The sequence below is a fragment of the Schistocerca nitens genome, chromosome 5, assembly GCF_023898315.1.
Source record: "Schistocerca nitens isolate TAMUIC-IGC-003100 chromosome 5, iqSchNite1.1, whole genome shotgun sequence".
NCBI classification, from domain to species: Eukaryota; Metazoa; Arthropoda; class Insecta; order Orthoptera; family Acrididae; genus Schistocerca; species Schistocerca nitens.
Window position 1 is genome coordinate 317,608,547 of NC_064618.1, and position 25,744 is coordinate 317,634,290.

A 25,744-nucleotide genomic window follows, 5' to 3' on the forward strand; every position below is an offset into this window, starting at 1 on the left:
GAGGCAGATTCTGACAGAATTATTTCCATAAATATAACAGGCGATAGAAACTGCAATTTCCCTCTCACCGGCACGCTAGAATGAAGATCACTTAGTAGCCTCTATCCAGAAGTCAGCCCGAAACTCCTAACTGCTATGCTGAAGCCTCAAGAAATAGGGAACTCTTTAGTTCACACAACAGTACATCTTTCAAGGTCAAAGAGAAATGAACATGCTCAACCATCTAAAAAAAAAAAAATATTAGGAGCAAATACCATCAAGTTTGTAAAAACTTTTCATTTGATGTACTAAGTGATTGCCGATTAAATTATTTCGACGTGCTGAATCAATTGTCAAAACAGAGCTGCGCACATCAAAGAAAGCTACGTTAAGTTCATAGCTCAAGCTGCACACACACACACACACACACACACACATACAGTTGTTACTAACGTAAAAATTTACAATTACAATACAGGGTGACTATTACAGGTAATGAACGTAAGGGGTGAGGAGACGACAACAAAACAAGCAAATAATCCTAAGAAACAGAGACACAGAAATCAATGGTTTCACCAATACGACGTATGCACAAGCGCAGCCAAGCCACATTACGACATCGTTGTCTAAGGCTACGATTATTTCGAGCTACCGGAAGGGAACGTAGATTACAAAGTGATAAACTCCATCGTTCGATTTATGATTATTTCGGATACCTAACTGCTGGTGAACAGCGTTTCAACAACAAATGTATCGGTCGTGGCTCGCCAGTATCATGGCTTCCCAGATCTCCTGCGTCGAACCCGTTGGAATTTTTTTGTGGAGGGACATTTAAAAGCTTTAGTGTATTCCAGTCTTGTTGATAGTGTCGATAATCTCTGGGAACGCAATATGAACTATTGTCAATAAATCTGGAAGGCGCCTGGGATTTTCGGACGCTTAAGGACTGAAGTGTGCACTGCCCATGTAGAATACTTTTTGTAAAATGTTTGTCCTCAAGTATATATATATATATATATATATATATATATATATACTTTGGATCCGCAGGGTGCCTGTCATCAAGTATTCATCTACACAGTCTCAATAGATCGTAACATGGCTAGCTACGGTGAAGAAATTCATGTGATACCGCCTAATATCGCGTCGCGCCTCCGTTTGGCTAGCGTAGTGCAACAGCTCGACTTGGCATGGACTCAACAAGTCGGTGGAAGTGTCTTGCAGAAATATTGAGCCCTGTTGCCGCTACAGTCATCCATAATAATTGCGGAAGTGTTGCCGGCGCGGGATTTTGTGTACGAACTGATTTTTAGATTATGTCCCATATGTGTTCGATGCAGTTCATGTTGTGTGATCGGGGTGGCCAAATAATTTCCTCCAACTGTCCACAATTGTGGTCCGGTGACATGGCACCGATCATCCATAAAAATTCCATCGTTGCTTGGGAACATTAAGCCGGACATAGCCATTTCCAGTCAATGATCTGTTCATTTGGACAAGAGGACACAGTCCATTCGACATAAACACAGCTCACGCCATTATGGAGCCACATATTGCCTTGTTGACAACTTGGGTCCATGGCTTCCTGAGATCTGCGCCACGCTGAAGCCCCATGTCGGGAACCATTCCATATGAATCACTTGAGTAAAAATGACAGCCCCTGATCATAGAATGAAAGCTTTCACAACCGGATGACACAGTTACTGGTAAACCTTTCAGGATGTGAGGTCGTGGTCCAAGAAACTCTTCTGTTCCTGACGTTTCGTCCAGAACTGCGCCGGACATCTTCAGAGCCGCTCCTCCGCTGAGTCTTGCCGACTGACTGGTCGGACTTCCGAGAGCGACGTATATACTGTAAGAAAGGGGTCTTGGTCGAAGTAACACGTGATAAACAGAGATAATCCTTCTCAAAGATAAAACTTAACTGTCGATTGTCGTCTTGTCAAAGATAAAATTGTCTAGCGATTCTGCAGAGCTGCTGTCCATATGTCGCTTATTTTCATTGTCTCCTCTTTTCTATTAAAACTACCCTGATGCTTATAAATTTCAATGGCTTCTGTGCATAGTCGTGGACAATAATTTGGCGTTGTAGATGAAATTTCTGTTTCAGAGAACATCACTTCGTGGTTTCCTGACTGAAGAACATGCTCTGCTACAACTGATTTCTCTATTTCTCCTAGTCGGCAAACACTTCTGTGCCCTTTTAGCCGCGTATTTACTCTCCTCTTGGTAGTTCCAATATAAACTTTACCACACGTACACGGAACTTTGTATACACCACATGTCGGCAGAGGAGGGCGTTTATCCTTCACAGATCGTAGTACTCGGCTCATTTTCTTTGTAGGTCTACTTTTTGAAGTATGTACGACGCATCGCTGTGGAGCATCTGATCATAATGCCGTTGTCCACTTTCCTAGAGTGCTTTGCTGCTGAAATCTTCCAGAATATGCAGGTTGACATCTTTAAAGAAATCTTGTTTTAAAAGTTTCGTTGCCGACGCTGCAACTGCACGTATGGAGCACAGTATTGTAAAAGAATGAAAGGAGGATCCATCGGATGTCTGGAGAGGTAGAACCTGGAAGCACCTAAAAAGTGGTGTTATTGCAGTAAGTAAAAAATTAGTAACTGCGAAACTGAAGAGACTATATGAGGGTAAAAGTAAACAGAATACCATTACTAGAAGAAGGACAATTTACTGGATCTTCATGTATCAGGTCCAGCAGACTTAGGGCTGGAAGGAGCAGCGGATAAAGAAAAAGAAAAAACATAGGAGAGGTAGGCAAAGAATAGAAAACTCAAATTCATTCTGTAGGATATGCAAACAGGAGTACAGCAGAGATGAAAAAGTAACGCAAGATAAGGAAACTGGACGACAGCATCAAACAAATCGAATGAATTATGATTTAAAACTAGACCACTACCGACTCGATATTTCTTTTTACTACTTGACACCATGATAAATTACACCACACACACAAGTTTTCACACCTTAGAACTGGGCAACTTTGTGACAGCAGCGCGCTCCAGCTCCAGCTCCAGCTCCAGCTCCAGCTTCTTATTCTTCAATACTGCAATTCGGATCAGTGTAAAGAGTGTCTCACCTAAACTTTTCATCGCCAGTATCTCTGGAACCACAACAGAATGTGACAAAGGGCTTTAACGGGTATGAATGTACGGCAAGGGCTTACGAAAGTAAATACTATGAGACATTCTACATCGTTTGCATATATTGGTTTCAACACAAACGCATGTTTTTTTTTAATGGAGACCCCATATTATTCCGTACGTGGGCAAAAACATGAGAAATCACAAAATAATGGCGTTGGTTGCATCGCAATACGTCATTTACACCTCGAGAAATTGGAACGCGAAGTTGATGCATGAAAGGAACGAAACGCGCCGTTATTTCACTTTCCGCGACTCTTACGTTCCTCGTTACCTCGATGTGATTGACGTATTACGATGCGACAAACGCTGTACTTACTTACTATTATGTACACTGTTAATACGTGGTCTACGAAACAAACAAGATCACGGTTTACTTGTGCGTGCTTTACTGAACTTTTCTACGGTACTAAAATGGACATAACGGTAACGAAATATCGATAACCACCGGGAACAGTAAACAAAATTAATGACTCTCAAAGGATTGCACAGAGGAATACATACTATATGCATGTAGTTGTACATCAGTTACACAATGGTACATACCACGTACAGGACATGCCACTGAACATCTTTAAAGGCAGCGACATAATTGAACCGTTGCAGATGGTGCAACGCATACATAAACGTACAACAGTACCTATAAAATAAACATACATCTTCTCCGCATTACACAAAATGTATGTCGACGCGCAATCACTTGTTTCACAGCCGAAACGCTACAATGTATGTTCGAAGAGATCGCCATTTGCTTGGCATCACCGCTGGGCGCGCTCCATCACGGATCCACTCATGGCTGTCAGTGTTTTTCTCAAGTTTAAACTTGTTGCTAACTTAGATAATGACGATGAGTAAGTTAAATAATAGGTATTTAATGGAAGAAACAAGAGATGGCAAATTGACTCAGATATGATATGACAGTTCTTCCCATTCTACCTTCTACGTGTACTGTTACATCTGTTTCACAAGTTGTCTTGACAGTGGTAATACTTAATTTAATGTATTGATTAGTTCGATTATAATGTTTTCCCGAACTTGAGGTAACAGTGGAGATTGGGAGTTGATTAAAAATGTCATGGCCAACTGCATCAGGTTAGAAGGATCAGTAAAACTTCGAGCCAGTCACACCAGATGCTGCGAAAGATGGTACTACATACAATTACTATCTTCAGATAGTATTACACGCAATGAAATGGTACAGCAAAGAGGTACATAGGAAGTTACATCTCGAGATTGATTAGATTTAGTATAGTAGAACCTTCACTTATTTTTACCGCGTTTATATGTTTATCTCGTCTTCACTTCCTGTATGCGATATAGCATTCGATTCAGTGTCTGTGCTTGTGTCTGTGTCGTTTACTATCTACCGCTGATCTGTCAAATGTGGAGCCTGTCTTGTTCTAGCGTATGGTCTCTCCTGGTGTATGCTGCATGTAGTGCTCGCGATAGTTCGTCTGGGTTGTTGTTTAGAGAGTTCTAGTCATCTTGTCTGCGTATTAACTGTCTCATGTCCTGAGAAATAAATATGTCCTTGAAATAAATAAATACATAATGCCAGTGTTTGTGGTGTTACTGCATCGCAAGGAACGGTAATATGGGTTTCCATGTTGACCATTGTTGTTGGGACCTGCTGGTACACCACCTCTTTTACACGTCCCCAGAGAAAAAATCCATGAGAGTGAAGTGCGGCGATCGTGCTGGAAATCCCTGAATGGGACTGCCTCTTCCAACCATTGATGCGGGAATTGTTGGTTTAGCGCCTGTTATGCCAAAATGGCATTATGCCCAGTGGTGGTGGTGGTTAGTGTTTAACGTCCCGTCAACAACGAGGTCATTAGAGACGGAGCTCATGCTCGGGTTAGGGAAGGATTGGGAAGGAAATCGGCCGTGCCCTTTCAAAGGAACCATCCCGGCATTTGCCTGAAGCGCATTAGGGAAATCACGGAAAACCTAAATCAGGATGGCTGGAGACGGGATTGAACCGTCGTCCTCCCGAATGCGAGTCCAGTGTGCTAACCACTGCGCCACCTCGCTCGGTATTATGCCCAGAGTATCCATCATGTTGACACCACATTATTTCACGCAAATGAAGGGGTAGGTCTCCCATCAGTCCAGGTAAGGTACATCTCAGGAACAGCTCGCGCTGTCGCCCAACGAAATACGGGCCAATGATGTGGTGTCCTACAATACCACACCGTACACTGACACTCCACTGACGTTGATATTCAACCTGATGAATCCACGGTAGGTTTTCTGGTGACTAGTAGTGCATGTTGTTTAAGTTGACGTTCCCATGGTTTGTAAACAAGGCCTCATCGGTAAACAGTACCCTCTGCATAAGGTCAAGGCCTTGCCATAGAACCAACCGACAGTATTCCAGCCGATTGTGATCCTTGTCGTCATGGAGGCCTTGACGTAGCGCCACATGATATGGGTGGTATCTGTGCCTGCGTAGAATACAAATCACGCTTGTTTGAAGGATTCCCATATCTGCATTTCAAGAATAACTGTGTGAGGGCTTATTGCAGCGGCCGCTGGAACAGCTGCTTCATGTGTTACGCCTCTGCTCCGGATCCGCGTTCGTGGAGACAACCGCCCTGTCATGCGAAGCCTTCTAACAACATTCATGAAGGTAGGGCGGGTCTGATGGCGTCTGTTAGGTTACCTCTGGGCATACATCTGTGCCGCACGAGTGCCATTTTGGTGACATTTTCCATATAGTAATATCACGTCGACCATTTCCTCATTTGTGAATACCATATCGAATGCCTAGAACAGGTACAGGTAAATTAATATCGCGATTACAGCAGTGACACCAGTTACAGTGTACAGTACACCGGTGTCACGTACCTATATATACTTCGTCACAAAACTACCTGCTTGATAGTGATCTTTTTCCACACAGTGCCGACTACGGCCTATTCCTATGCATAACTGCAGAGGCTAAGGGTTGACCTGGGCGTTGTAACAGGGCGGCGTACACCGGCGAGTACTGTTCCGTAGTCTGTACAAAGATAACTTCAACACGCACGAGGGACACCGTTAGGTGCGTACATCATCAACGTCTATGGCAGGAATCCCTGTTATCACTTTCGGTCCTCGTGATAACACTGAAAGTAAGAATACCTACGTCAATCATACCGCGATTACGATCAAAGAGTGGGTCACGCTTGCACCGTGGGAAGTGCAATAGCGGCGCGTTTCGTTCATTTCACGCGGAAACATCGCATTCCAATTTCAGAGGGTGTGATTTTTCACGTTTTGGCTGCTTATGGAATAATATGGGGCGTCCATTAAAAAAAAAAAAAAGAAACATAACTCTGTGTTGAAACCAATGTTTACACACGGTTTAGAATGTCTCATAGTAATTACTTTCGTGAGCCTCTGCCGTACATTCATACCGTGAAAACCGTTTATCAGTATATGTTGTGGTTTCAGAGATATTGGCGGTGAAAAGTTCCCTGAGCTGGTCACAAAGCCATTTCGTTTACTGGGTGACAAAAAGTGTTTACAATCTTGGAAACTATCTGTTACTGCCGATGACACTGAAAGCTGATTAACTGAAGGTAAAATGATAGTAAACCAGTTACATGTGCCGATCATTCTGTGTAAGAAGTAAATGTTGTAAAAAGTTTCTTCAGCCATAAGAAAGTGAAAAAACTTTTCCCATAGATTTAACTTTGTGTGAGCACACCCACTGACATAAACAAGTGTGACAGTTGAAAGTTTGGAAAAAAATCTCATTAATGTAATTAGAAACATTAGTTAGTGGTTTAGTACAAAACACGAAGTTCTGTTTCTCATTATAGTTTCGTTTCTAAATACAACATACTCTTGTTCAGAGTATGTGTTAAGTGTGTCATCACTTTGCTTTTTCTCGTGTCACTGAACTTGTAAGTGTCTAATAGTTTCAACTAATTACCTTGATTATGGAGGACTGAGTTAAATATAATTGGTGTGGCCTGGTTTTTTCCCCCTTACCGTGCCACTGAATACGTACTTAAATAACTTAAATAAACGTGTAAAATTTTTGTTAACTCACCTGGTTTAATGTAGTTAATATTTTCGCTTTTATTTTGTTCCTGTTAGGATAGGCCTGTAATTATTTGGATTTTGAGAAAATCAGAACAATAAATGTGACTAAATTGGCAAACAGTACGACACATGTTTTCTGTGCACTGATAACTCAAAAAACTGGGCATTTTTCTTTAACATAATTATGACTATATATCATAAAGAAATGCTAAGCCAGCCCTTCTTTGTGACAGATGGATTTAACTCTACTTCCCGTGTCTTATACTTCATGTCACAACGTTGTACTGAGTTGGAAGGTGGTTGGGGTATTAACTTTGTAGCAATTAATATTCTATATGCACAACAAACTTTCTTTTATCTCAAAATTATAATAAAGGTTATAAAATTCCATATAGTATATGGAAATTAAACTTCGTAGTACATGTTTGTATAAGGTTGTGCTACAAAAAGTGCTAGAAGTGTTACGAAGTTACCCAGTTTTACACTCATGAAACGTCTTTTACATGAGAAGGATATTAATTTTCGGATGGTCCTGTTCACGCCATTATGCCAATGCCCAGTTACCTGGATCCCTATATTATAACTGAAAAACAAATCAAATAAACCATCAAGTAAACACACTTCAGAGGACATGTACAGTTCATTACGAATCAAACAAGCCATTGGCTCTACACTCTTACTCATATCATAGATACACAATGACACACAAGGTCTCGATGTAATTTTTCTGATACCTACTGGCACACAAATAAACTAAAAATATCTCAGATCTTCCGATTGAGACGGAGTGAATGCCAGAGTTGAAAATTCCCTCCCAGATATTCCCAATGGGAGCCCGTAGCTCTTCTCTCAGCTGACTGGGAGTTGTTATAAAAATGCATTGCTTCATAACGGCCCAGATTTCGAACATTAGATTTTCGCATTAGCACAAGGAATAAAATGTGCAGTAGAAACCAGCCTCTACAATTTTATGTTTGTGACACAGTGGGCAGACCCATTTACTGAAGGATACTTGGTAGAAAAGAGGAAATACAAGAAGTAATAGGTTAGTAGTATATAGGTTAAGGCAACTATCGGCAGCTAACACGTTACTAGACGGATTAGTACAGGGAGAGATAAATATTGCAATATGTGAAATAGAGGGTCGCGGACGTAGAACGCAGTCGACGTATAGGAACAGGAGACGACATCAAGCTGACGAAAAGCCTGGTATTTTTAAAAGGATCTTTAATAATTTCGCAGAGCAAAGCACTGTTCTAACAAGTAGATATCATACAACATACGGATACAGGACATCGAGAAAAATGTGGTATACTATAATAATTTGTCGTATAGATTACCTACAATCTCAAGAGCTTACCACTATCAATACAGGTACAGGTATCAAATCTGCAATTAAAGTTCCGTTTCAAAACGCTGCAGAAAGAGAGTCACTGCTCATAAGGGGGTGAAATTTGAACAACATGTAATTTGATGCAAAGGGAAAAGTCATGGGGAAAAAAAACGAAAATTTGAACAATAGATGGCGCTGAAGGCGTCAGAATATCTGTGCCAGGAGATGCGCGGTACACTGCTGTTTCTCAGTTTGCGTCCGAGACGCACTCCATGAAGGATCGCGCGCTGCTGGCAAATTTTTTTTTACAAATAAGATGATTGTGCGCCAGTAACTCTCCAGAAGTTCCGGAGACTCATGGGTATGAAAAAAGGTATTGGTCCGATGTCTGATAATGGCTAGACAACATATTGCAAAATTCTAAAAGCCAGGTTCTTTTGGTGTACAATGTGCCAGAGGGAGGAAAGCAGTTGATCCGACGTCTGTAGAACATGTGGCCACAGCATTAGAGGGAGTGGTCGAGCGATGGTATGCAAACATATCGCGCACGGGGAACTGGCCGAACGTTGCACTTGCCTGCGAGCACAGTGCATAGAATGCTACGAAACATCCTCAATTGCCATCCATACAAATTCACCCATGTTCACGAGTTGCTTCCTGCTGACCTGCAAGCAAGAAAAACGTTCGTTCTGGAATTTCCTGCTCGCATGGAAATGTACAACGAGTGGTCATGTAACATTCTGTGGACAGACAAAGTCCATTTCCACCTCCAATGACATGTCAACACGCAGACTTGCAGAATGAGGGCAGCGGTGCCACTTCATTCTGCAAAGGTGATTGTTTGGTGCGGGTTGACGACATTGCTTATCGTAGGACCGTATTTTTTCGAGGAGGTGGGTCCTGCGGGTCCTGTTATATGTACCATCAGTGGTAAACACTATGAGAGTCATTTGTGCGCAGATGTCATTCCAACCCTTCAGTAGCGTGGAGTGTGGGTAGGATGATTTTTATGTAAGATGACGCTCCTCCGCACGTTGCGGCAGTGTAGTAGCTGCCGCAGAGGCATCTCGGTAATGCTAGAATTATCAGCCATCACTTCCGTACACGCTCGTCATCCAGATCACCTGATCTTAATTCGTGTGACTTCTGGCTGTGCGGTTATCTGAAACATGCAGTGGTCAGTGCAAACGCATCCTGAATTCTGCACGTGTGGTAAGTGACAGAGTTTGGTGTCAGTCACGCTGTTGACCAGTTTGGGAAATTAATTAGCACCACACAGAGATGCAAACAGAGAGGATGTTGGTTTTTGGAAAATAATTTTATGAAGGTCGATTTTAGAAGTGTGGAGATATTCAGGTAGTCTTCCTGTTGTAATGTTTCTTACAAACCGACCTTGATTGCAAAAATGTTTATTCACATGACCGGTTTCTGTTCCTCTAGAACCATCTTCAGATCTGAAACGATAATGATACTAATTTACTATTTCTGAAATGCAAACATTTTTCATCCTATCCAATCAACATCAAATATACCAGAATGTACCTGCAATTTCGGTTACAGGAGTAACCCGTCCACACACAGCAACCTTCACACGCCGCGTTACATAAAATTGGTTGTTAGAAAGCACATCATTTATATTAATTATAAAACTGCTACCGATAGGTGGCGTCTGGTACATTTGTTACATTATATATGCACATACGGTATTACGTAGATTTTTGTAATTTACTTTTATCTCTAAAAATACTTAATTAAAATCTGTAGATGGCAAGGTTAAAATCTGTACTTTTCAAAATTAACCTACACAGTAAAATTTTTATTTTTGTACAGTCTAAAAACAAAGGGCGATTTCAATATCCATGGCGCTGGTGCACACTTGTTTTCCTCCATGGTCTGCTTCCGTTGTTCCGGCCATTTCGGTGCTGTGCCGCGAGCCGTTCAGTCGTCTGATGTCAAATGGTTCAAATGGCTCTGAGCACTATGGGACTTAACATCTGAGGTCATCAGTCCCCTAGAACTTAAAACTACTTAAACCTAACTAATCTAAGGACATCACACACACCAATGCCCGAGGCAGGATTCGAACTTGCGACCGTAGCAGTTACGCGGTTCCGGACTGAAGCGCCTAGAACCGCACGGCCAACGCGGCCGGTCGTCTGATGTCCATCGCCGTGGGTGGGGCAAGGACACAACTGGAATAGAACCTCCCATCAGTGGAGTTAGCTTCCCTTCACTGTCGAGTACATGACTTTTCTGAAGTCGGATCTTCGTGAACCGGTGTGAAGGTGACTGCGTAGCAATGCATTACAATAATCTCAGGTATGTAGTTCCACGACAGAAAGACGTACGCGGACTGATTTAGAGTGTTCCATGAGGAAAGTGAATTTGTAGTGCTTAATAATAAACAAATTTAGTGATGAAATTCAGTAATTTACATACACTCCTGGAAACTGAAATAAGAACACCGTGAATTCATTGTCCCAGGAAGGGGAAACTTTATTGACACATTCCTGGGGTCAGATACATCACATGATCACACTGACAGAACCACAGGCACATAGACACAGGCAACAGAGCATGCACAATGTCGGCACTAGTACAGTGTATATCCACCTTTCGCAGCAATGCAGGCTGCTATTCTCCCATGGAGACGATCGTAGAGATGCTGGATGTAGTCCTGTGGAACGGCTTGCCATGCCATTTCCACCTGGCGCCTCAGTTGGACCAGCGTTCGTGCCGGACGTGCAGACCGCGTGAGACGACGCTTCATCCAGTCCCAAACATGCTCAATGGGGGACAGATCCGGAGATCTTGCTGGCCAGGGTAGTTAACTTACACCTTCTAGAGCACGTTGGGTGGCACGGGATACATGCGGACGTGCATTGTCCTGTTGGAACAGCAAGTTCCCTTGCCGGTCTAGGAATGGTAGAACGATGGGTTCGATGACGGTTTGGATGTACCGTGCACTATTCAGTGTCCCCTCGACGATCACCAGTGGTGTACGGCCAGTGTAGGAGATCGCTCCCCACACCATGATGCCGGGTGTTGGCCCTGTGTGCCTCGGTCGTATGCAGTCCTGATTGTGGCGCTCACCTGCACGGCGCCAAACACGCATACGACCATCATTGGCACCAAGGCAGAAGCGACTCTCATCGCTGAAGACGACACGTATCCATTCGTCCCTCCATTCACGCCTGTCGCGACACCACTGGAGGCGGGCTGCACGATGTTGGGGCGTGAGCGGAAGACGGCCTAACGGTGTGCGGGACCGTAGCCCAGCTTCATGGAGACGGTTACGAATGGTCCTCGCTGATACCCCAGGAGCAACAGTGTCCCTAATTTGCTGGGAAGTGGCGGTGCGGTCCCCTACGGCACTGCGTAGGATCCTACGGTCTTGGCGTGCATCCGTGCGTCGCTGCGGTCCGGACCCAGGTCGACGGGCACGTGCACCTTCCGCCGACCACTGGCGACAACATCGATGTACTGTGGAGACCTCACGCCCCACGTGTTGAGCAATTCGGCGGTACGTCCACCCGTCTCCCGCATGCCCACTATACGCCCTCGCTCAAAGTCCGTCAACTGCACATACGGTTCACGTCCACGCTGTCGCGGCATGCTACCAGTGTTAAAGACTGCGATGGAGCTCCGTATGCCACGGCAAACTGGCTGACACTGACGGCGGCGGTGCACAAATGCTGCGCAGCTAGCGCCATTCGACGGCCAACACCGCGGTTCCTGGTGTGTCCGCTGTGCCGTGCGTGTGATCATTGCTTGTACAGCCCTCTCGCAGTGTCCGGAGCAAGTATGGTGGGTCTGACACACCGGTGTCAATGTGTTCTTTTTTCCATTTCCAGGAGTGTATTTATTAATTTCTGTAGTATTCAAAGAACTGTGACTGACGCTCGAACAACAGGGAACCGACATTATCGAGACTAGAAAATAGTGTAGTGATAATGGCTAGGCATTAACCAAAATCTGGAGTTGCCAAATAAAACTTACAAGAAAAGGACGACTGATTGCTGCGCTCTATGATTTATAAATAATATCACAGCCGCTGAGAGCACCAACTTTCCTAATGGAAGGTAACCTGATAAAGTTTCATATTATTGTGTGTATGCTACCTGTGATTGTGAATAAAACGTGGCGTTACTTAAATGTCCTCCACGACTCTGCAAACACACTCTCGATCTTTCGACTAAATTTTCCTTAACTTCCCGGCCTACTTGCACCTCTAGTTCCAAAATTACGCCCTGAACCTCGGCCTTGAGCTCTGGAAGTTACCGTGATTGGCGCACCCACGAAATGTCAGATATCTCCAAAGAAAGAAATCACATGGTGTCAGGTCATAACATCTGAGTGGACAATTCACATAATCTTTGCGAGAAATCGTATGGCCAGGGAACTGCTCTTCCAAGTAGGGCCTCGCGGGTCGAGGCGCAATGTCATGGATTGCGCGGTCCCTTCCGCCGGAGGTTCGAGTCCTCCGTCTGGCATATGTGTGTGTGTGTTGTTCTTGGCATAAGTTAGTTGAAGTAGTGTGTAAGTCTAGGGACCGATGACCTCAGCAGTTGGTCTCTTATGAACTCACTCACATTTTCTAAGAAGGCCATTCTTGCAATCGATGCGTGGCAAGCCGGCCGTTGTGGCCGAGCAGTTCTTGTCGCTTCAGTCTGGAACCGCGCGACCGCTACGGTCGCAGGTTCGAATCCTGCCTCGGGCAAGGATGTGTGTGATGTCCTTAGGTTAGTTAGGTTTAAGTAATTCTAAGTTCTAGGTGACTGATGATCACAGCAGTTAAGTCCCATAGTGCTCAGAGCCATTTTTGATGCGTAGCACACATACGATCCAGTTCAGACCAGAAGAAATCTTTTAACAAACTGTAGTAGCATCCGCCGTCTACTGTCAATGCGTTTCCAGCACGATCTTCGAACAAATACGGCCCAATAGTTAACATCCTAGTCTTTAGGGTTTGCAGAGCAATGTACGAGGTGCGGCTAGAAAAAAACCGGACTGATGCTGGAAAAAACATTTATTTACAATTATTTACAATTTCATGTTATCTCCTTCAATGTACTCTCCTCCTCGGTCTCTACACCACTCCATACGAATTTTCCACTTTTCATAGCAATGCTGCAGATCATTTTCGGTAAGTCCATACATTACTTCCGTCGCTTTTTCTTTTACTGCTTCAACAGTCTCAAATCTAGTTCCTTTCAAAGCTGACTAGACTTTAGGGAAAAGAAAAAAGTCACAGGGGGCCAAATCAGGTGAGTAGGGTGGATGATCTAAGATGGGAATGTTGTGTTTTGCCAAAAACGTCTTCACTGACAACGCACTGTGAGCTGGGCATTGTCTTGGTGAAGGATCCATGACTTTTTTCTCCACAAATCGTTCCTTTTTCTCCGTACTCGCTCACGTAGGGTAGCCAGGACGCTAATGTAGTAATGCTGATTCACTGTTTGTCCCTCTGGTACCCAATCAATGTGCACAATCCTTTTGATGTCAAAAAAAAAAAAAAAAAAAAACAATCATCATTGCCTTGAATTTCGATATTGACATTCGTGCTTTTTTTTGTCGTGGAGAACCAGGAGTTTTCCAATGCATCGATTGGCGTTTAGTTTCGGGATCGTAAGTAAAAAACCACGATTCATCGCAAGTAATAACATTTTGTAAGAAAGTGGGATCACTTTCAATGTTTTCCAGGATGTCAGAACAAATCATTCTTCGGCGTTCCTTCTGTTCAATTGTGAGACACTTTGTAACCATTTTTGAACACACTTTGTTCATGTTGAAACTTTCATGAAGAATCTGCCTAACACTTTCCTTGTCAACTCCTGTTAACTCAGACACTGCTCTGATTGTTAAACGGCGATCTTGTCGAACAAGTTTACCGATTTTTTCAATGTTTGCATCAGTTTTTGCTGACAATGGTCTGCCAGTGCGAGTCTCATCACTGCTGTCTTCGCGGCCATCTTTAAATCGTTTAAACCACTCAAACAATTGTGTTCGCGATAAACAATCATCGCCGTACACTTGTTGTAACATTATACAAACGTTTCACTTGCAGATTTTCCTAGTTTGAAACAAAATTTGATGTTAACACGCTGTTCTTTCTGTACACTCAACATTTTCCGACGCACAGACAAAAGTCAACTACTTAAAACAGACGCCACGGGCAGACTGAGTGCAGGAGGCAGATGAAACTCGAGCAGTAGGCGGAGCGAGAGTCACGTGACAGGCCACGCGACTTTCAGCCTTATTGCATTCGTTTTATTGTTTCACCAGTACTAGTCCGGTTTTTTTTCTAGCCACACCTCGTAGTTGGTGCACCTTTCAACCAATCATTATCGTTATGATAGCTGGCGATAAGGTGATAGTATACACATTAATTACCTTCCTTTGACCTTCCTCTAGTCCTCATCATAGGGCACTTGCGCAGTGGCCGTTGTATCGATCACGAGTAGCGGTGCTTTGTGCCCTATCGGCTGTTGGCAGCCGTAGCGCCAAACGCTGTTGCACGCAGACCCGGCCGCAAGTGATTTCGCGTGTCCCGCTTCTCCGGAGTACGCCACCGTTTGTCGGCCCTGCTGCGGCCCTAATGAGATATCGCTGTCTGGCAAGGTCGATGCTGCGGCAACCTCGTGCTCCGCCACCTGCCTTGTTCATCAGTCGGCAGACGTGGTAGTTGCGTCGTGTTGCACTTCGGATGTTCCCGTGTGTTTCTGAAACATGCGCGGTGAAAATTTATTCGTCGTTTTAATCCATGCATTGGTGCCAGCTCCCGTCACTTTGGAATGTTGTTATTACACGCTCCAGTCACATTATGTGACCGCCGTCTAAGTTCGACGTCACCGTGTAATTACCTCTCACAAACGGACGGAGGCAGCACTAGCAGTGGAGTTTATGGAAATAACGTCAGGGGACGCAGAAAATAATGCAGTCGTTGTAATGCGGAAACGGAGCGATTCATCTGACGTCCAAAAGAGCACGATCATTGGCTTCCGGGCCAAAGGTGGAAGCATTTCCGAAACGTCAAGGTCTGTGAACCTTTCACGTGCCGCTGAATTTAAGGTACAGTGCCCGTGGCAAAATGGCGCTATCCAAGACCGGTGCCGAGGCAACAGTTGTTCACCACGAGCCACAAATTACAGAGGTGAACGATGTTGTGGAGGTTTGTACGGAAGAACAGACGCAACTGTTGAGCATCTGACCACCAAGGTGTTATCAATAGCGTCTCCTCAACGTCCTTCCGGCGAACGTTACTGCATATGGGCCACGATAGCAGGCGCCTGCTTCATTCAGCTGTGCTGACAGATGTTCATCGCCAACAAAGGCTAGAATTTGCACGCCACTGGACATCCACCAAGTGGCGACAGGTGGCCCCTTCACGTTTCACGGTCCATCAGACAGATGTCCGTTGGTGTGTACGGCGTGGAACATGTGAAAGAAAGCACCTTGCAACAAACGTCGAAAGGGTCCAGGCCACACGAGGGAGTGTCATGGTCTGAGGAATGTTTTCGTGGCGATCTCGTTACTCTGAAAGGCACAATTGTTCAGCACAAGTATGAATGTCCATCCCTACATGCAGTTTGTTTCTCCTCGACACGATGGTCACTACCAGCAGGACAATGCAACGTGTCACACAGCTCGCAGTGTATGTGCGTGGTTCAAAGATTACTCACGTGGACACGAAACTCCCTGATATAAACCGAATCGAGAACCTGTAGGACCGCCTGCCTCTATCGGGCTGTATGCGCCATGGATCCTCAACCGAGAGACCTAGCGCTACTGGCCACTGCAATGGAGTCTCCATGGTTCAGCATCTCTGTCAGTACCTTCCCGACTCTCGCTCTCTTCCTGCACGTCTCACAGCTATCCGCGATTGGAAAGATGGTTTATTCAGGCTTCTGACGGGTCGTCACATTAATGTGATTAGATAGTCTATTAGATGTTAAGCAACCCACTCAATGCCCCACTTGTGTTCTGAACTGGAACACTTAACCATCAAGATGCAAACATCGGGTACTAAAGCACGTAGGTAGCGCTCCTCACGAAATCCAGAAGCCTCTTCCGCCACCTCCACTGGAAACACCATCCCCTGGCCCGGGAGGAGACATCACCGATTACACACAGCGTTCACATCAAATACAGACCGTCAGCAGGCGCTGCAGTCTGGAGCCGAGCGACCGCTACGGTCGCAAGTTCGAATCCTGCCTCGGGCATGGATGTGTGTGATGTCCTTAGGTTAGTTAGGTCTAATTAGTTCTAAGTTCTAGGCGACTGATAACCTCAGAAGTTAAGTCGCATAGTGCTCAGAGCCATTTGAACCATTTGAACAGACCGTCAGCGATATCCCGTAGAAAGCTACTTGGTTTACCAATCGGAGAAAGCTTCTCGTTCTTTGCCATGCAGCAAATGACTTCCCCTTCAACATTTTCAGGCCTGGCCCGCCATAATGGATACCTTCGCTGCCGAGCCACAGCGATGCCAAGCAACGCGCTTCAGGCTCGTTCGTCTCTTCCACCTTGTGATTGACGCTGGCCTCCAGATAATGTTGGTTTCACTTTATGCAGCTGACTGACTTCCCGTCGTCCATCCTGGTCCGCCTCAGCCACAGCAATGCTCACGTAATCAATTGCGCGTGCGGCGAGCCTTCTCACGGCGGCAGTGTGACATACCACCAAGCGTAACTCTCTGGTCATTGGCAAGGCACACGTGCGCTCGCTATGGCACAAATATACTGACGATGTTCGAAATTCTGCGAAAAGTAGGGGTAAGCTATAGGGAAAGACGGGTCATACACAATATGTACAACAGCCAAGAGGGAATAATAAGAGTGGACGACCAAGAACGAAGTGTTCGTATTGAAAAGGGTGTAAGACAAGGATGTAGCCTTTCGCCCCTACTGATCAGTCCATACATGGGGGAAGCAATGATGGAAATAAAAGAAAGGTTCAGGAGTGGAATTAAAATTCAAGGTAAAAAGATACCAATCATACGATTCGCTGATGACATTGCTATCCTGAGTGAAAATGAAGAAGCATTACATGATCTGCTCACATGATCTGCTGAACGGAATGAACAGTATAATGAGTACAAAGTATGGATTGAGAGTAAATCGAAGAAAGACGAAAGTAATGAGAAGCAGTATAAACGAGAACACTGAAAAACTTAATATCAGCATTGATTGTCACGAAGTATATGAAGTTAAAGAATTCTGCTGCCTAAGCAGAAAAATAACCAAGTAGAGACGGAACAAAGAGGACATCAAAAGCAGACCAATAACGGAAAAAAGGGCATTCCTTGCCAAGAAAAGGCTACTAATATCAAATATCGGCCTTAATTTGAGGAAGAAGTTTCTGAGAATGTACGTCTGGAGAACAGCATTGTATGGTAGTGTAACATGGACTGTGGGAAAACAGGAACAGAAGAGAACCGAAGCATTTGAGATGTGGTGCAACAGACGAATGTTGAAAATTAGATGGATTGATAAGGTAAGGAATGAGGAGATTCTGCGCAGAATCAGAGACGAAAGAAATATGTGGAAAACACTGATAAGAAGGACAGGATGACAGGACATCTGTTAAGACATCAGGGAATAACTTCCATGGTACTAGAGGGAGGTGTCGAGGGCAAAAACTGTAGAGAAGACAAAGACTGGAATACTGAGGACGTAGGTTGCAAATGATACTCTGAGATGAAGAGGTTAGAGGAATTCGTGGCGGACGCATCAAACCAGTCAGAAGCCTGAAGACAAAACAAAAAAAAAAAAAAAAAAAAAAACTGAGCATATATAAGACTGCGGCACAGCTTCCAATAGACTTAATCAAGATAATGAGAAATCAAAAACTGAAAGTGAGTAATACAACTTTCATCAGATTTAATCAAGATAATGAGTAGAGTCAGGGGTGGGGATTCTTTATCACCAAACAAACTGTCAGTATTTCAAAGGGAAATTTTTCAGATCCGCAAATTAGGATAACCAAAATTCAAAACTTGTTGCTGGAACATATACTGCATTTTCGTTTGGCTGCACACACTTTACTGGTTTCCTCTAGGGTAGATAAGAAGTGAGGTCATGCAGTTTTAATTAAAACTACGAAAAAATGAGTCATATAATTATTTTTTGTTTTCAGGTAAATTTTTGCAGTATTGGTACATAACGAATTCCCTACGATATCATATCACTGCTTGCCCCTATAGGAGCCAGAACAAAATGCCACAGAAAAATGATGTACTGAAGTATCTCCCACTTATTCGTTTTGTCCATTAAAAGGGGAACAATGCTGCGGCAGTACATGTTGACTGGGTGGAAGTGTATGCTAAGGGAGGATCACATTACCCCACAGCGATCAGGTGGCGCCGTCGCTTCCAGTGTGGTCAGACGAGTCTAATGATGCAGAACCATGCGGTAGACTATCTCTCTTTGAAGAACACCGAATCACAGGAGAAGTCCTGGTTCTCAAAGATCAAAGTATCACAATCGAGGCGACAGTGGAAAACGTTTTGGATCAGTTTTCAGCGTGACTTCAGGCTTCAGTAAAACAGTTTGAGGCAAATGCCCATCAGAATCACTACTGGAGACCGGAAATGTGGCTCCAAGGGGTATCCAGAACATTGCCCACACTGAGTATGAACCGTCATCCGTGGTCAAGTGGGAGGTCGTTTGAAGGTGTGGCAGGCAGAGAAAGACTTTCCGGGGAGCCGATTGGAGGGCCTTCCCAGTTCATCTGATGAACAGGTTTCGAATGCTGTTTATAGATAACAAAGTCCGTGAGCCAGATACAGTCACTCGCCCTGTTCCTGAGGAAGCCTAGCAGCCCAAAAGGTTTGGAGATTCACAGAGGACGGGATTATTGGTATCTGTGAGCCCCAACATTAGGCACGTAAAGGGATCCCTTAGTGGTTATGGCTGCTGAGGAGGGGAAATAATCCAGGTTTGGAAAAGCTGCTTTCTGACACCATGAAGAACACTGGGTGCAGTCGTCTGCTGGTGGTGACTCATGCTAGTACTAATGATGTGCGCCGCTTTGGAATGGAAGAGATTCTCTCTCTTGTTTTGGGCAGTTAGCTGAAGTGCTAAAGGCTGCCAATCTTGCTCACCATCTGTGCATCATCGACAGAACCGATTATCGTCCTTTGGAACAGAACCGAGTGGAGGATCTTGCTGTACCCGGAAATCGGTTTATCACAAATTTTTAGGAAGGACCTAACATTTGTGTACTACTTCGTACACAACAGCAAGGAGAGGTGGGCTACAGAATGATGCAGCAGTTGTCACCATAGGGAAGCAGAACAGGAGCAGTAATGATTAGTGTAAATGTAAGTATAGTAAACGGAAGCGCTAATTAACTTACAGATTTCTCCACTCTTTGACAGGAAACATTACAAAAGAACAGCAATTAAGTCCAGCTATTTCAAGAAGCAAACTGAATGGCTTCGGGCAATGTGAGGCTCCTGCTATTAATGCAGGAGTGAACTGTCGAAGACTTTGAGGCTCTCGCTACTAATGCATGCGCAAACTGTCGAAAGTTGACTAAGACTGAAGACTGTCGAAGATTGTAACTGAGACTGGGCCATGTAGGTGCCACCGGCCATCCTATATCGTAGCGGCAGAGGGCGCTCATAATGAGATCCGCTGAAAGCATGGCTCTGCGGGTGCAAATCACTGGATCCGCCAGGTCCATGCGTGACCACTATTGGCGTCTGTCGGAAATGTGCTTTTCCGTTGACAACTGTGAGACGGCATAAGAGTGGTATCGACCTACGATACCACACCAGCCGTGTTCAGAAAGGATAGATTAAATGCAGTTGGTCGTGGTGGAGAGTATATTGCTGTCAGAAGTAGTTTAAAATTTCAGTGAATTACAAACATCAGCTGTGTACTAGACTTTCAAAGAAATCAACGGGGAGAATTGAAAATGTGTGCCCGACCGGGATTCGAACCCGATGTCTCATACTTACTAGGCAGGCGTTCTGATACCTAAGCCACCGAGTACACAGGAATTGGTACGGCTTTGCAGACTTATCCAAAGCACGCCCCCCCCCCCCCCCCCCGCGCGGGCAGACGCATATTTTCAGCTACCACACACTATGAAATTAGTGTTCCCTGCCCAATAATCTGTAGCCGGCTGGGGTGGCCGATCGGTTCTAGACGCTACAGTCTGAAACCGCGCGACCGCTACGGTCGCAGGTTCGAATCCTGCCTCGGTCATGGATGTGTGTGGTGTCCTTAGGTTAGTTAGGTTTAAGTAGTTCTAAGTTCTAGGGAACTGATGACCTCAGAAGTTAAGTCCCGTAGTGCTCAGAACCATTTGAACCATTAATCTCAATGCACGTGGCAAGGCCTATTCTCGCATTAGTTCGAGACTCTATTCTAGGGGACTGATGATCTCAGATGTTAAGTCCCATAGTGCACAGAGCCACATGTCAAGAGTCGTATCTAGACGTATCAGGGGCCCCATATCACTCCAACCTCACACGCCCCACACCTTTACAGAGCCTCCAACAGCTTGAACAGTCCTCTACTGACATGCAGGGTCCATGGATTCATGAAGTTGTCTCTATACCCGTACACGCCTATCCGCTTGATACAATTTGGCTTAGGCTCCGAAATGTTTCGTTGAATGTTTCGCACACTGACACTTACTGATGGTCCGTCACATAAATCTGCAGCAGTGTACGGAAGGGTTGCACTTATGTCACATTGAACGATTCTCTTCAGTCTTTTTCTGCCCGTAGAGATGTTGGAGATTTGATGTTTTGCCGGATTCCTGATATTCACGGCACACTCGTGAAATGGTGGAACGGGAAAATCCCCATTTCATCGCTACCTCGGAGATGCTGAGTCCCATCGCTCGTGCGCCGACTGTAACACCACGTTTGACCTTACTTAAATCTTGATAACCTTCCACTATAGCAACAGTAATCGATCTAACAACTGCGCTAGATTTACTCAGTAGATAACGTATTGGTTCCAGTCAATTTACTGAAAACGTATTTCCCCAAATAATAGTCAAGTTTCAGGACTATAGAATTAGGGTTTTAGGCAGATTTTCCTTATTCCTTGTATTGTTTTGGTTTGACGGACATGGATATCTTCTGCAACAAATGTAACTAAGGAATAAATATAATTTGAAGCATGAGCTAAAATATCCACGTCTTTGAGCAGGCTTCTGCAGAATGTTCTTCAGTTACACGACAGATAATTAGCACAACAAGCCTTTGGACTAGCTTCACAAGTAACCCTAAAACATGACACCGTACGGCATTATAGGATGAGAATGAGCAAGGTGAGTCGGCTTTTTAAGTTTTACGTCATCTATGTCTGATAAAATTCACAATGCAGATAACAGTTTTTTCAGTCGTTCACGAAGGTCTCTGGTATATTCTTTCTAACTCAATTTATTGCTAAGTCGGAAACAATTTTAACACTCCAGTTTTCTATCTGCGAGTCCTTACATTTGATGCATATGATTGGTGGAAACCTCTTGTATGTTCTTGACTGCATATAGTTTTTATTTTTTTGTTTTTTGTTTTTATTTTTTAAGTTTGGTGACAGTGAATAGTCTATAAACCACTTATTAATGCCCAGAAAAAGTTATTAACAGTTTTTTTTATAAAACTGTATTTGATTTCCTATTTGTGTTCATATCGTCTGCAAACTAAGCGTCTGATAATAATGTTACTGACGAAATTTTATTGATACACAAAAGAAAAAATAACAGCCGTATGTTGGAATATTTTGGAACACCACATGTAACCAGTTTCAAATCGGATTACGACTGATAGCTTAGTATAAAATTCTACTGACACCCTTAGATTCCTGTGAGATAGGTAGGAGTTGAATTGTTTAGCAGATACTGTCGTGAGACAATAACATTTTAAATTGCATAAAGGCCGTTATGAGTTACGCAATCAGGTGCCTTTTCTAGAAGACAGAATACAAGCACCGATACTATGCAATTTACTGTCGAATGTTGGAAGTACATGCTCCCAGAATGTATAAATATTGAACCATTAAAAATCAAAACTGTAATGTTGACAATGCGTTAGTTGTGATTGTTTTCTAAAAATGTTGACAATGCGTTCAAAAGTGAAACTGAATACAAGTTTGATGATATTTCATTATCCATGTCAGGTTTAGAATCTTAACTTGGTCATACTTCAACCATTCCGATGACGTTGCTGTGATAATTGAGCTATTATAGAATTCGATTCCCTCGGCATGAATGTTTGGCATAGAGGAATAATGATTTGAATTCAGAAATTAGGTCAGGCGACTGTTCCCGAAAAGCATGAAATCAGATTTTGGTGACTTTTCCTGTAATACATTTCCAGCTGTCACCTCATATATGAAGCAACCCAGTGATGGCTAAAGCAACGATTCTCATGCACTTTGTCTTGTATTTCATACTAATGCTGTGTTTTCTGCTTACTTAGAAGCGCATTTAGCATGCTATCAAAGTATAATATCACTGCACACCACACAAATCGGCATCTGCAAGGTGTGATATAACTGTATGGAGCAACATCATTCATTTAGGAAGAACAAGTCGAGACTGCCTTATATGAGTTCTGAAGGAGGCGATCTTAAACTGCGCACAACTTGGAGTGACCACTTACCAACCAGTGGCTCATCTTTCTTTCCTCGTAGTTGTGGCAGGCCTCCAGTATGCTCGCGTCTTCCAGCGTAGGAAACTTGCCAGAGAAATAAACGACAATATTTATTGCTGCCAGCTGGAGTATGGGAACAAATAAACACATCTCCAGTACTGTACATATCGACTAACAGCAGTGGAAAATCACAAGTAACATCGAACAATAATTTCGCGTCACCAAATTTGTGCTACAAAAGTTGATTCCAATCTGAAGAACAAGACAAAAACATGACAACATTTAACATAATAACATATTGCAGCTAATACATAGTACATGAAACATGTGTTACAGGCCACTGAAGATGCTTCAGAAGCAAAAGAAGCAATAAACAACTGCATTGCATTTTGTTGCATAGGCGGAACATACTTCCATGAACGTTTAAGCAAGTAAGGAACGACAGAAAACAGAAAAAATGACGATACTATCTGGTGCGTTAATAAAACGGCGAGAGTGAACAGCGTCTTCCACTAGAGTTTATTTGTTTATTCATTAGGATGTATCTGCGAGAGACAGAATTCAGTTTCATCCAGTGTGTATTTTAAAGAGAAGTTATTTCTATATGCAGAGGTTAGCAATTGTAGCAACAGCAGTAGCTGCTGCTGATGTTGATGTGGTGTTGTAATTTTTTTTTATTCATCTGCGGATCTCTTTTAACAGAATATAGACATGTCATGGCTCTGCAGATTAAGAACAATAGAAAGTTCGTATATACAGGTATTTACATTCCTGAATGTCTAGTTTGGCAGTTATAGTAGTCGGCAGTGGCCTTATAACAGAACAATTCCGGTTACAGCAAACTTTCCTCTACGCGTAATCTACAGATTCCATCATGCATTCCTTCGTTATACGGTGGCCGCTCAACAAAAGTACTCAAATAAAAAAATATTACTTTACACGAGGTCTTGTTTTAAGGTCGAGTTGAGAATAAAATGCATTTCTGTCTTGTTTCTGAGTGGGTTGTTGTTACTGTAGCTGCAGTAATACTTGTCATCACACTTGATACACCTCCGTGTGCTAGTCAACTTTATGTATCTCTTTTCATACGAGGGCGGTTCAGAAAGTAACCTCCGATTGGTCACAGTGCGGGTTGTGGGGGGAGTAGCGACGCCATCTGTGCGTTCAGGCAATCAACAGGTCAGTCGGCATCAAGCCGTGGCCGAGTGAACGTCGTACCTGCGCTAGTTTAGCTTTTGTGGCAGTTTGAAATGTGTGCTGCAATAGAAAACCCCGCCAAATGTGAAGTGCGTGCTGTCATAAGGTTTTTTACAGCCAAAGGATATTCTGCAGCAGCTATTCATCGCGAGCTTTGTGCCGTGTACGGACCAAGAGTTATGAGTGAAGGAGTTGTCCGTGAATGGGTACGTTTATTTAAAAGTGGACGAGAAAACGTTCATGATGAAGAGAGGAGTGGTAGACCATCATTGGTGACTGACGAACTCGTTCAGACAGTTGATGCAAAAGTTCGTGAAAATCGACGTTTCTCAATGAAGGAGTTGTCTACTGGTTTTCCACAGATTTCTAAGACTCTCTTGTACGAGATAGTGACAGCAAGATTGGGTTACCGTAAGTTCTGTGCACGATGGGTGCCCAAAATTCTTACCGACCACCACAAAACTCAAAGAATGGCCTCTGCATTAGACTTTCTGTCACGTTATGAGGACGAAGGAGAACCATTGTTAAACAGAATCGTGACCGGTGACGAAACCTGGATTAAGTACGTGAACCCTGAGACAAAAGAACAATCAAAGATGTGGGCACATTCAAATTCACAGGCTGGCTCCAGGCACAAGCGGGTGATTTTTATGCAGAAGGAATTTCAAAGCTTGTGAAGAGATTCGATAAGTACCTCAATCGCTATGGAGACTATGTAGAAAAATAGTGCAAAGATGTAGTTGTAAGATGTATATATTAAAATATTTTTATTTAACTTGGTGTATTTTTTTAAATCAACTGGAGGTTACTTTCTGAACGGCCCTCGTATATCCGTAGTTACTGCATCCTACATTCACTTCAGTCTGCATGCTGTATTGAAACCTGTTTTTCCTCAATAATCCCCCCCTCCCCCGACTCCTTCACTCACACACTTCCTGCCAGGATGATTCTGGATGTGTCGAATCAACCCATATCTTCTTTCAGTTATAAAATTTTGTCCATTATGAAAGGATCACTCATATATTGAAATGTTGAAATGCTGGTAAAATTGATTGAGAGTCCAATTTGCTGCCGTAGCTGTTTTATTGTAGTCGCCAAGAGAATGGTACTAACGGTTTCATACCATGTACGTACATCCTTAGGTGTATGTAAGGTCTAATGTCCCATATTATCTAAATGGCTTAGTGTGTGTTCCATGGTGCAATGAGGAGCATTGTCTGATGCAACCACCAACGGCTGTCAAACTTAAAGCCCGTTCGTAGAGCGCCAGATGTCCCTGTGGTATCGTGAAACCGTCTAGACTGCTAAACATCTGAATTTTGAGAAGACAGCGGTATTTACACCGGTGTCTACTGCTGTTGTTGTGGTCTTCAGTCCTGAGACTGGTTTGATGCAGCTCTCCATGCTACTCTATCCTGT